Source organism: Vicugna pacos, chromosome 14, assembly GCF_048564905.1.
Source record: "Vicugna pacos chromosome 14, VicPac4, whole genome shotgun sequence".
Taxonomy (NCBI): Eukaryota; Metazoa; Chordata; class Mammalia; order Artiodactyla; family Camelidae; genus Vicugna; species Vicugna pacos.
Genome location: NC_133000.1, coordinates 32,231,781 through 32,244,215, shown reverse-complemented (window position 1 = coordinate 32,244,215; position 12,435 = coordinate 32,231,781). Strand labels below are relative to the sequence as shown.

The following is a 12,435-nucleotide window of genomic DNA, read 5'->3' as shown; positions in this document are numbered from 1 at the left end:
GTCTGCGCATGCGCGCCCCTCCTCCTCCCGCCCGCAGCGCAAACTGCTCGGGTGGGTCTCCTGCTTTACCGGCCCTGACCGCTGGGGCCGGGAGGAGCCAGGTGGGGCCCCTCCTGCTTGTCCCGCCGGGTCTCCATCCCCAGAGCCTTCACCCAGCCACCGACTGTGTCCTGGCACAGAACTAGAACCACGACTGCCCTAGGCCAGGCCTCACCCACCCAGCCCCACTTCCCCTGATCAACTTCCCCTCCCTGTTACTACCCTCCCACCACTGGCCAGGCCCAGTCTCCCACCAGACCTTGAAGACAGGGCTCCTTCTCCTCACACCATTGTCCCTGCCCTGACACTCCATCCTGCTAGGTCCTAACCTATGGCCCCTACACCCACAAGCTTACCCCTCATGCCTCAACACAGGACACCCAACAACCTGAAATTATCGCCCTCACCTCTCAGCCAGGTCATTTCCACTCTGATCGGGCCCCACACCTCTCAACCTGTACCCCCACACCATGGGATCCCCTTCAATCTGAGTGCACCCCTACTCTGAGCTCACTCACTCACCCCTCACCTTGTGGCTGGGGTGGGGAAATCCGTGCTCCAGTAATGATGACTACTGCCACCAGTGGGGGATCGAGCCTAGTGTGCACCTTCATAGTTAATGTCTGAGACTACAGGGTGAGGCAGGCTGGGCTGAAGGTGGTTCCAATTCCCGCCTTGGCACCCTGATCCCCGCAGCCTGTGCCTCAACTGACCCGATGGGTCAGGTTGATCCCAGGCTGCCAGCCACTGGCCTTGGGCTTTGGGTGGTTGATGGTACTGATGGTGATTTGGACCCCTAGGGCGGAGGCACTGGGCACGCGGACCTTTGGTGTGGGGGAGTTCAGAGTTTGCACTTGATCCCAGGGTTACACAGCAGATGGTGGGCTGTGTGCATGGGGCTATGTGCATGGCATGGACTCAGCACAGGTGGGTGCAGGGACCTTGTTCATTCACACCAGGCCAGAGGGAAGAGGAAAGGGAGTTTTTAAAGTGTCAAAGTGAGGAATCCAAAGCTTTAGAGCAAAGTAGGAAGGTGCACTGGCCAGGCCACCATGGATCTCGCCGCGGCGCTTGTCCCTTGCATCAGGGGAGACTGGCAGTTGACTGGCCAATGAGACATCCCCTGCTGTGGTATAGTTTACAGGCAATTGAAGGGACTTTGAAAGGTAATTTTAATCCAATAATTGTCAGTTTCTCTGCAGTAGATTAGGTCCAAAATCATGGTGAATCTGGCAGGGATCCTGCCTGAAATCCAGCCTGGGACAGTGGAGGACCCACCCAGGAATCATCCACTTAGCTCTCACCAAAAGTCACTGTAATAGAGAAGAACAAATCTGACTCCATATTGGATCTGTTCCTTTTCTTTAACCCTCTGCAGTGTTTTCTAGGCTTAGACTTGCTAGCTCTGCACTTTTTGTAAAACAGTGTTGCCTTTAGCCTGAAATAAACAGAAGAGCCTATTCTCAAAAGTCTGAGCTTTAAGGATATTAACACTTTGCAATCCTATAAAGATAACAAGTTGCAGAATAGAAAAAGTTAGTTTTGTTGCAGGTTTTGCAGGAACACCATGATCTGACCCACGTGGACAGCTGCAAAGGATTCCAAGAACAAGGAATTTCTACACCAACAAGTTTGCAACAACCAACCACAGCCCCTCCACTTTTTAGCAGAATAGGAGCCTGAAGTTGACATGTGGAAGATGGTTCTCCAAGATATTAGTCCGCCATTATCTTGGTTTACAGCTGTTTACGTAGACCAGGTCATAGTGCCTCTGTAAATCCTCTAACAAAACAAAAGTAGTTTTCTAGTCTGCAACCTGTTGTCTTTATATAAGTGCAAAAGTGTTAATATCCTTAAAAATCAGAGCCTTGAAAGTAGGCTCTCCTGTATATTTAAGGCTAAAGGCAACATTGTTTTACAAAAGGTGCAGAGCTAGTAAAACTAAGCCTAGAAAAGAGAGCAAAGGGTTAAAGCCAAAAGGACAGATCTTCTATGGAGTCAGATTTTTTTCTTTTCTATTATACTATATTCTATTTTTGTTTTAAGTATATAAGAATAAAGTTTAGCCTTTTCCCATTTTAAATTGTGCAATTTTAAGGAGCATTAATTGCATTCACAGTGCTGTGAGACAAGCACCACTTGTTTCAGACTATTTCCTTCCTCAAAGTAAAAGCTTGTATACAAAGAGCACCCCACGTCCTACCTCCCCCAGCCCATGACAAGCCCTAATCTCCTTTCTCTCTCTATGTCTTTACCTATCCTGGAGGTTCCCTATCAATGAAATCGTATAAAAGGTGGCTTTTTTTTTTGGTTTGTCTGCCCACATATCTTAAGTAGGGACGGGTGAATTATTTTTTTTTCACATGAATTAGCATTTTTGTATTTTGAGAGGAAAGTCCAGATGGATTAAAGATGAGACGTACCATATGAAGCCCTTTTAGTAACTCTGTGTATAATCTCGGGGTAGGCACTGCTGTTCTAAGTGTGAAATCAGAGCCAGAAGGGAGATGCTTAGCTCTTCTTGTGGTAAAATAAAACCAAACAGTGGCAAAATAAAACCAAACAAAAGCAGAAAACAAAGGCCAAGAAAGACAGCTGGAAAGACAAACCACAGCCTGGAAAAACCTTTCCTCATGACCCAAGGTCGGAAAAAAGCTTCACATCCCTGTGGTCCAAAAAGCTCTTGAAGCCCAGTGTTCTGAAAAGAAACAAAACACACAGAGTCAGTTCCAACGAGAGGCAGTGCAGGTGGCCGGTTTGTGCTGGAGATGCTCGACCTCTCAGGTGAGGACACAGGCAGACAGACAGACTGCAGAGACAGCATTGGCCACCATCACCCTGGCAGGTCTTTAGCCCAGTGACTACCAGCCCTGGTGACAACGTGAGCAGGCAGAGGCCCCAGGAGGTACCCTGGAAGGAAGAGCAAATGGACGCTCCTCTCCAGCAGAACAAGGTGTAGGATACATCAAAGTGCCACAGGTGCATCCCTTCCCTAGCAGTGCTGAGCCTTAGAGAAGATCCCACCAAAGTGCTTGCACAATTTTCAAAGATAATGTTTCTTCAGTAACATGAATTCAAAATAATCAATATGTCATCAAGGGATTTTCAGAAGTGACCTGCCCTGGACCCGTACAATACACACACATAAATACACACATATACACATAAATATATACACACATACATACAGGAAAAGAGACAGACAGACTGAAACACAGAGAAGCAGGGGGAGGCAGAGAAACAGAGAGAGAGACAACTCAGAGAGGCACTGAGAGACAGAGACCGAGAGAAAGAACACTGGAGCTGGTAATGAGTGGAACTCACATACATTTTCACAAGTCAGTCTATGTGTCAGCACCTGGTCCCAAAGTCGATCCACCCTCCAGGGGAGGGTGTGGGGATCCCACAAGGGTGTGGGAACAGAAGGCAAAAAATAGGAAGCCATTGTGGGGCAGCCCACCACAGAGGCCGAGATGGGACACTGGGCCTGTATGTCAACATGACAGAATGACCTAGGAGGTTGTATGCCAGAGCGGACGATGTCAGAGTTGTATTTAATTTCAGTCTCACGACTGGGAGCGGGGAAGCAAGCAGCAAGGAAAGTGACTTTCTCCAGACCCCAGGGCAGACCCCGGCCTGTGTGGGGTGTGCTTTGCACTCTGCCAGCCCTCTGTGGGGTCCTTCCTTTGCTGAGTCTGTGCACGATCTCCCTGTGATGCCAGCCCATGGGGGTGACAGATGCAATAGGTGTTTCTAGGTCTAGAGACAGGATGGCTTCTCTAGGAAGCAGGGGCCAGAATGATCCCCACTGTGCTGATGGGGGATTGGGGAGACCCTGAGAGGCACATGGCTTGTCCAGGATGATAAGACTGCTGAGTAGGGGGAGACAGGTCTGAACCCAGCTGTGTCTTCAGAGCTGCGGCACTGGTTGCATCCAGGCCTCCCCAGGGCTATGGGGGGGGGCTGAGTTGGTGTCACTGTGTGTGGACATGGCATGGAGTGAGAAATGAGAGATTGGAAGCCCAGAAAGGCCCTTGAGGAGCTTTGTGTCAGGAGGAAGCTTGGAGAAGTGGACCCCAGGAAGTGACCTCACTTCCCTGGCAATAGAGCCCAACAGAACTTGGAACCGAAGTCACCAGGCACCCACTCTGTAGAGAAGTCCCTACTCAGCTCACCTGGTTGGAGACAGAGGCATGTTCTGCTGCATTCCATTATCCTGAGGCCGCAGGCCCCGGAAAGCCCGCAGTGAGGGTCTCTACCAACGCTGCCGGCACTGGGTCAGGTCTCACCCAAGGCACCTCTGGCCTTTTGGCCAGAGAGACCCAAAGGTAACACAGGGAGGCCCAGGGCAGGCCCCTCCAGGCTGGGCCACCACTCAGATCCCATCCAGGTAGCCACACGGCCCCATCCTGCCTGGTGGAGGTGGAGCAGTCATGTTGGGGATGGGTATCTGCCTCAAGAAAGAGCAGGACAGAGGCCTGGGGGGCCCGGTCACATAGACAGCCCAGGACAAAGCTGGCTGGCTGAGATGTGGAGAGCCCGGGAACGGTCCTGCTGCCCGAGGTGGAGCCCATGCTCTCTGGGTATGTATTTTCCCTCCCGGATGTCTGAGCTGAACAAGGTTCTGGTCTGATCTAGCAGCAGAGGGTAGAGTCTACAGAATCAGGAGTGTTCCTGGCCGGGAAGGACTCTGAGACTTCCATGCTGGGTCAGCTGCTGGTCACTATCATTGCAGAGCCAGATACCACATATTGAAAAGAAGCTGATGAATAAGAACACCAACGCCCCCTCCCCAAGTGAAGGGCTGGTGTGTCACTCTTCTGAGGGCCAGTGCAGACTCCTGGTGGGTCTGGATATGGAGGGGTCCCCACCACCATGGCCCACAAATCAGTGGGGCAGGCCTCCGACCCTGACATCACCCAGGGCTCTCCCAGGGACCTACCCGGGGCTGACGGGTAGCTCAGCACACCCTGGTCTGACCTGGAGCACCGTGCCCACTTCGCTGCAAGTCAGGTGGAGGACCAGGAGCCCCTGAAGCAGAGACCAAAGGTCAAAAAGGCAGGGCTGGTGTATGTGTGTAGGTGAGGGTGGGGAGTAGGCTGGGCCACACAGGGAGGTGTCCCTAGAGGCTACTGTTGGGACCAGAAAAAAGAATGGCCTCAGACCACCTGTCTGGAAAAATTCAGTCACAGAACACATCCTGTGGGCACTTTCTGGGTGGGAGCTGTCTGGAAAGCTCTGGGAAGATTTCTGTCCTTGTAGAGGCACATGGAAAGGGAGGCAGGTGCGTAAAATTTTCCTCTCTCACAGCATGAGGTCTTCCACAAGACTTAAAACTCTCTCCACTTCCAATAGTTACAGAGGAGGCAGGGGCAGGGGAAGATGTCAGAGACCAAAAATGGGACGAACTGGATCCTGCAGGAGACCTCGAGCTACCTCCTGCCACTCCTGCAGCTCTTCCTGAACCTGCATCTGCAGCTGGACTGCTGGGCAACGGAGAACCAGTTCAGGCATCACCACCACCTGGGGTAGAGCCCCCTCTGCACCCACCCACACCTTCTTCTCCAAAATGTTTTCCAAAATCCCACCGTCAGTCCCCCCACAAACTTGACGTCCCTTCCGCTGGAGATGTTTTTGTTTCATTTTCTTTAGTTTCCTTTGCTTGTTTCACATCATTTATGACATCCTTTATTTTTCTTTTTAGAGTTTCATGTAATAAAATATAGACTTTTCCCCTTTTAAATTGTGCAATTCAGGAGCATTAGGGGCATTCACAATGTTGTGCGACCATCACTACCATCTAGTGTCACACTATTTCTTTCCTCAAAGTGAAACCTTGGATCCAGAGCATGCACTCCCCTCCCTCCTCACCCAGCCCCTGACAACCCCAAGTCCTCTTTCTCTTTGCGTGTCTTTACCTCTACTGGTTGTTCCCTGCCAATGAAATTTTAAAAAAGGATTTTTTCCTTCCTGCCCACATGTTTTCACCTGGGGCTGAGGATTTTTGTTTGTTTTCACTTGAAACAGCATTTTTATTATTTTCAGGGGATATCCAGGGGGATTAAAGATGTGATGCACAAAATGAAGCCCTTTTGGTAACTCTGTGCATAATCTCAGGGTAGACACTGCTGTTCCCCCTGTGACACCACAGCCAGAAGACACAAGGGAGATGCTTAGCTCTTCCTGTGGCAAAAACAAAACCAAACGAATCAAAAAAATTAGTAAAAGCCCAGAAAAATTGCTTGAAAGGCAAACCACAACCTGGAAAATTCATTCCTCATAACCCAAAGTTGGAGAAATTTTTCCCATCCCTGTAGTCCAAAATCCTTTTGAAACTCAGTGTTCTAAACAGAAACAGAACAGGCATGGGCAGTTCCAATGAGAGGCAATGCAGGTGGCCAGTGTGTGTTAGAGATGCTTGACCTCTCAGGTGAGAACAGAGGCAGAGAGAAACACTGCAGAGACAGCATCGGTCACCATCACACTGGCAGTTCTTTAGTCAGGTGACAACCAGCCCTGGTGACAATGTAAGCAGGCAGAGGCTCCAGCAGATCCCCTGGAGGGAAGAGTGAAGGGACGCTCCTCTTCAGGAGAACAGGGTGCAGGACGCATCAAAGGGCCACAGATGCATCTCTTCCTCAGAAGATCTGATACTTACAGTTCATCCCATTAAAATCCTTACACACCTATTCAAAGATGCCTTTTCAAGGGTGTCCATCACAGCACTGGTTGAAACAGTCGGAATTAAGGCAACACTAATATTGATGGAGAGGGGATGGGGTCCATTCGTTCTGGTTCATGTGGATGAATGAATGTTGTTCAGTTGGAAAAGTGGGTGCCTGGTCTCAACCCAATGTCAAGGGAGGCCTCAGGGTCGAAGTATGCAGACCCACTCTCTGCATCCAGGGTCCCATCTGCACGACCACATGTGTGTGAAATCAATACAGATGGAAATTGATCTGATTGTGAGTGTGTGAGAGACAGAGATGGAGAGAGACATACTGAGAGACACAGAGACTGAGACATAAGCACCAAATCATTCATGACAGACACCGCTGTGGGTGGGAATTACAAATCACTTCTTTTTTAGGCAATATTTCAATTTTTTGTACTGTGTCTGTATTACTCTACTAATTCTAAAAGGATTAAAATCCTATGCTAATGTGACCCATTCATTACTCATCTATGGAGTAATTAAAGTACATTAATCCTATTTTTAAAAGAATTTAAAGCCTTCTCAGGACTCAGTTCCATGTCAGCTCAGTGGAAGCAGAGGTTCTCCAGGAGGTCGTGTCTCTTCTGAATCAGCATCCAATACAGGTGAGCAAGAAGTACCCGACTTGGACACTGAAGACTACAATAGATGAGAGAGTGTATTGAGAGAAATTAAGACCTATATTCAAAGAGAATAATCCCATATTCATGGAGCAGAAGGCTTCATTCTACTAAGATGACAAAGGTACACGAATAGATCTAAGGATTCAAAGAATGCCTACCCAAATCCCAGGTGGTATTTTGCAGGAATTGACAATCAATCTAAAATTCACGTGGAAAATCCAGGAGGTCAGAATACATGAGTGAATCTTGAAAAAGAAGAACAAAGTTCGAGGAATGGAAAGTCAGATGGAACCCACGGTTAATACAAAACCTCTTTAAGCTGAAGATAAGTGAGATTCAAAAGATGCAGAAGAAAACCTGTCATGGAAGCCAATTCTCTCCTTTCCCTTTTCCCTATTAAGTTAGGTTGATAAAAAAGCCTTTAACTTTCACCATTTAACATGGTAGTTACTTTTCTGGTTGGCTCCTGCGTGTGCATAAATAAAACGTTTCTCTCGTTCATCTCCTCTTTACTTCTGTGGGCTCTTTGGGAGGGACTCTGGATTATGGGGACCTGCTCTTTTCTCACCTTCTTTAGTGACATCTTTTGTCCATGGTGAAGTTCTTAAAAAAAAGAAAAGTCTCATTGGTTTTGGGTCAGATTTGGAACATGTATACCTTTGGAGATCCCCTGGAGGAACAAGGGGGTTCAATACTGCCTGGAGAATTCACTTGTCAAAATGCCTAACAAGACGCTATTTGCAAGGGTTTTTTTTTTAAAGATTCTTACCCTAAAACAAATCCCCTATCTAAACCTCTTGGATGATCAAATATAAAGAAAAAAGGAGAATCATGTCTGGCCTAAGAACACTTGCTTAACAAAACGGAAGGACAGAATCAGTTTCAGATCAGAGCAAAAATTAAAATGCATTTATACCATCAACCCTCCCACCCTTTTGTACACTGTCCTCATGTAATCTGCCAGATGGCCCCCTGGAGAAGGCCCTTTGCCCGGAACTCGTTCTCATTTTCAGAGCTCGGCCAAGCGGGAGGTTGGTCCCCAGGGCCTGAGAGGGGCTATGTGTGAAATCTTCTCTGCTGAGACCCAGCGGACTGAAGGTAACTGTGTTCTCTGAGGGAGAGAGAGCACACCGAGCCTCTGTGGAGGCATCTCTGAGACCCCCCCAAGGGCACAAATCTCTAACTCTGGACACGGGAATTTTTGATTGGCATCTTAGTTGGAAATCTCCTCCTGGATAGAAAGAAGCAGATTCAAGATGTTGCAATTGGATGGGCAGGTCGGCCTCTCGAATTAGTCGATGAGGAGGACACGCAATTCTCTGCAGAAGTAGGAACACCCATCCCTGCTCTGCTGACGTCATGTACAGAGAAACAGACGCGACTCTAGGGGGAATTCAAAACCCACCAACCTTTCTTACCGACGTCAACGTCCCCACTTTATTCTCCTGTCAGGTCTCTGCACAAAAACTGTGGCTCATCCCCAAATATCACATACCCATCACCCTGTACCACTCTGTGTCTGTGTCCAATTCGAGCATTAAGGCCTGTGACCGTTACTGTTAAATCGTGTCCCCCTTTCTGCCCGTCTCCCGCCATCATCCCAGTCCAACCTCGGTGTCTCTCTCCAGGTCAGCAGCACTCTTCCCACTGGCTTCCCATCAGCTTACCTTGCCCTGTTTCCATTGCTTATTCCCCATACGTTACCCACAACGGTCTTATTAAAGTATGAATCAGATCAAGTTGTTCCGCATTGCAAAATACTTTCGTGATTTTCCATTGTATTCAGAAGGATATCCAGAGTCCCTACCAAGGCCCTATGTGATCCGGGTCCTCACCGATCTCTGCAGCCTTAGCTCTCACCGTTCTGCTCCAGCCCATCTTCACCGCCCCGATGGTCCCCACCAGGAGAGCTGCGTTTCTAACTCCAAGTCTAGTACTTACACTTCTTCCGGCCTGGGAGGCTTTTCTTGTCTGTTACCTACGTGGCTTATTCTTTTGCTTTATTCAGGACTTTGTTCAAATTATTTACCCTCAGAGAGGACTTATCTGACCAGATTATTTAAAATAGCACACACATATTTCCTATTCAAACATTTTCTCTCCTAATATGCTTTATGTTTCTTTGTGGCAATTATTAGTACCTGGCAGTACATCATATATTTATTTGCTTACTGGTTTACTGTCTGTCTTTCTTACTAGACCTATATTCATGGAACCACAAATAACTGTTCTAACCAGTAACTTTCAAACCACCTTTAAATGAATTCTTTTATAAGATGAGAATTTCAGAGGCTTCCATGGGTTGCTTAGGGGAAAAAAGAAAAAGGATTCAGGTTGAAATAATTTATTAAGGACCTGAGAGTTGGTTATTTATTTTATACATAGTAGTGTGTACCTGTTAATCCCAAACTCCTAGTCTAGCAAAAGACCTAGCTGACTACTATTTTTAAAGGATTTTTTTCTTTTTAAACTGGGGTTGTTTGAGATCTCTTTTCTTCTTCATTATTTTTCTTTTTTTAAAGATTTTTTTAATTATTTTTTTACATTGAGGTACCGCAAATTGAATCCAGCATGTAATCTACCCCTTGAACTATACCATCCCCTCCAAAGACAATTATTTTTATACTTTGACAATACCATATTGAATTAAGATTTTTGTTCCATTTTCCCTTCATAGAGTTTATAACTGAGGGAGAGAGTCAGAGGAAGCCCTGGGCCAACCCTTCCTTCTCAGCGGGTCACTACACAGCAGAGGAGCTTGGCTGTCTCCAGGCCCAGCTCACCTTTCTGCTCTGAGGGCCGACTCAGGCCACTTCTCTTACAAGCGGCATGTTAGAAGCAGCAGAAAGCCAACTAGCGAGCAACAATGACAAAACTGACCCACCTGCAGTTGGACATCATCTGGTCTGAAACGTACCTCTTAAATCTCTTCTTCTTATTAGTGGATGGTTTTCAAAAATATTCCCAAGGAGATGAATCTCACTCCATTTTTTCTGGATTTCTTGGGCCTTCTATGACTTTAACTGCAGGCTTCATTTTCTGCACAACATCTGCAGGGAAGCCAGGCAGAAAACGTGAACAGACCCTGCAGGCCGCGGCTGAGGCCTCCCGTCAAACATCCTTGTTGTGCAGAGCCTACGTTCATGGGACCAGTTTCATTACTGCTGTAATTAGTTCTTGTCCAAGTGTCCCACCGGAAATGTTTCTAGATAGAACGTGGCCTGACGCAGATGAGCAGTGGGGATGTGGGGTGCAGATGACACACAGACTGGAAGGAGAAAAGGGAAATGTTTCTTCAGGCTTCAGTTTGGAAGATTTCTGATTTTTATATGGACATTAAACTTGGTCAGGCTGAAGCACCATTTGCTCTAAGACGGAGTGATGTACACGTATCCCTACAACTTCAAAAAATATGTTGAATCTGGGCGTAACAGCCTAGGGGACAGACAGCTTTGAGTGACACCTCCGTTCCAGGATGCCTATGATCTCGGGCTCACAAAGAGGAAAAGAATACACATATTTTGCCTCTGTAGTTCTATGTGAAATTATTTTGACCCTTGCCGGATGGTGTAAGATCAGAGAGCATGTAGTCTTTCGTACATCGCAAAGACGACAAGTCTTCTTGATGAGTCAGCACACTGTTTCCGATGGCCCGGGGTCTATGCCAGACATTAGCTGTCTAGACAAATACCACACAGCCCCCCATCCCTCAAGGAGATCACAGTGTGTCGTGGAAGATACAAATTTAAATAGATTTTCAAAACAATGTGGTAAGAGTCACTTTGCATCATATATACTATATGTTCAGAGGGGCTCTTGCACTGCCTGGGGCTGTGTTCTAGAAGATAGGGAAGGTGTCAGAGAGGAAATGCTTTCTGCACTGACATCTGGCGGATTCCAGCAAATCTCTAGACCAGGAGAGTGCATGGTGGGGACGGGATTCTCAGCAGCTTGCGTGTCTCGTGCAGACCCCTGGTCATGTCTAAGAGCACTTTGCACTTAGGGAAGGAACGTCAGTGAGGCTAGAGGCTGTGAGGAACTAACGGAAGCTGAGGCTGAAAAAAAGCAGCAACTAGGTGATGAGAAGGTGTGACGTTAAATCAGGGAGCGTGGACTTCCTCACACACGCAGCGTGGAATTCTTTGGGGTTATAAGAGGAGAGTGACACAGATTAGTCATTAAAAGTGAGCAAAGTGGATTGTTCACTCTAAAGTACAGCACTGGGGAGACTAGCAAGGGGGGGAATTAATGCAGTGGGGAGCGAGGAGCAGGGACTTAGTTGGGGGACATTAAGGAATAGAATTTTAGTACTGATGGGGGTGAGGGAGTGGAAAAGTAAAGGAAAACTCCCAGATGTTTGGCACAGAAAAGAGATGGGATAGTGATGCCATTGTTTGAAAAAGTAAAACTAGTTCTGAGCGAGTGTAAATCCAGACAAACAGAGCTTGAGATTTTTATGGGCTAATCAAATGTGAATGTCTACTTGTCAATTAGAAGTATATTTCTGGGACTGAACTGAGATGTCCATGTTGGAAAAGATTTGACAGTTAATCATTGGACAGAGAGCAGTTGAAGCCACGGGAATAAATGCCACCCACTGACAGTTTACCAAAGAAAAGGGAAGGAGGGCACTTCTGGTTCAGAATATATGGCAGACCAGAATCTTGAAGACCCACTCACTTAAGACACATAAAAACGTAGGACAAAATGCTGACAGTGTTTTCCTGGTTTTTTTAAGGGCACCTTTATTGTGGTATGATACCTGTACAATAAAATTCACATATTTCACATGTACTACTTGGTGAATTTGATAAATGTCTACACCCAGAAAACCAAAACCATTATCAAGATAGCTAACATTTCCATCACTCCCCAAGAGGGGCACTATTCGAATCCCCATATTTATCCCTTCCCATCCCCTTCTCTCCCTGTGAACCGTAAGTTTGTTTCTCTATGTCTGTGGGTCTGTTTCTCTTCTGTATTTAAGTTCATTTGTGTCTTTTTTTGATTCCACATATAAGTGATATCATATGGCATTTTTCTCTTTTTCTGGTTTAC

The 12,435-nt window shown here is 47.0% G+C and overlaps 1 protein-coding gene across 1 annotated transcript in view; it reads left to right on the top strand.

The window, feature by feature from the left end:
* The window catches only part of LOC140701209 (trafficking protein particle complex subunit 9-like), a 722,564-nt gene that overhangs the window by 436,146 nt on the left and 273,983 nt on the right, over window positions 1-12,435 (top strand). The gene's annotated exons all lie outside the window — the stretch shown is intronic.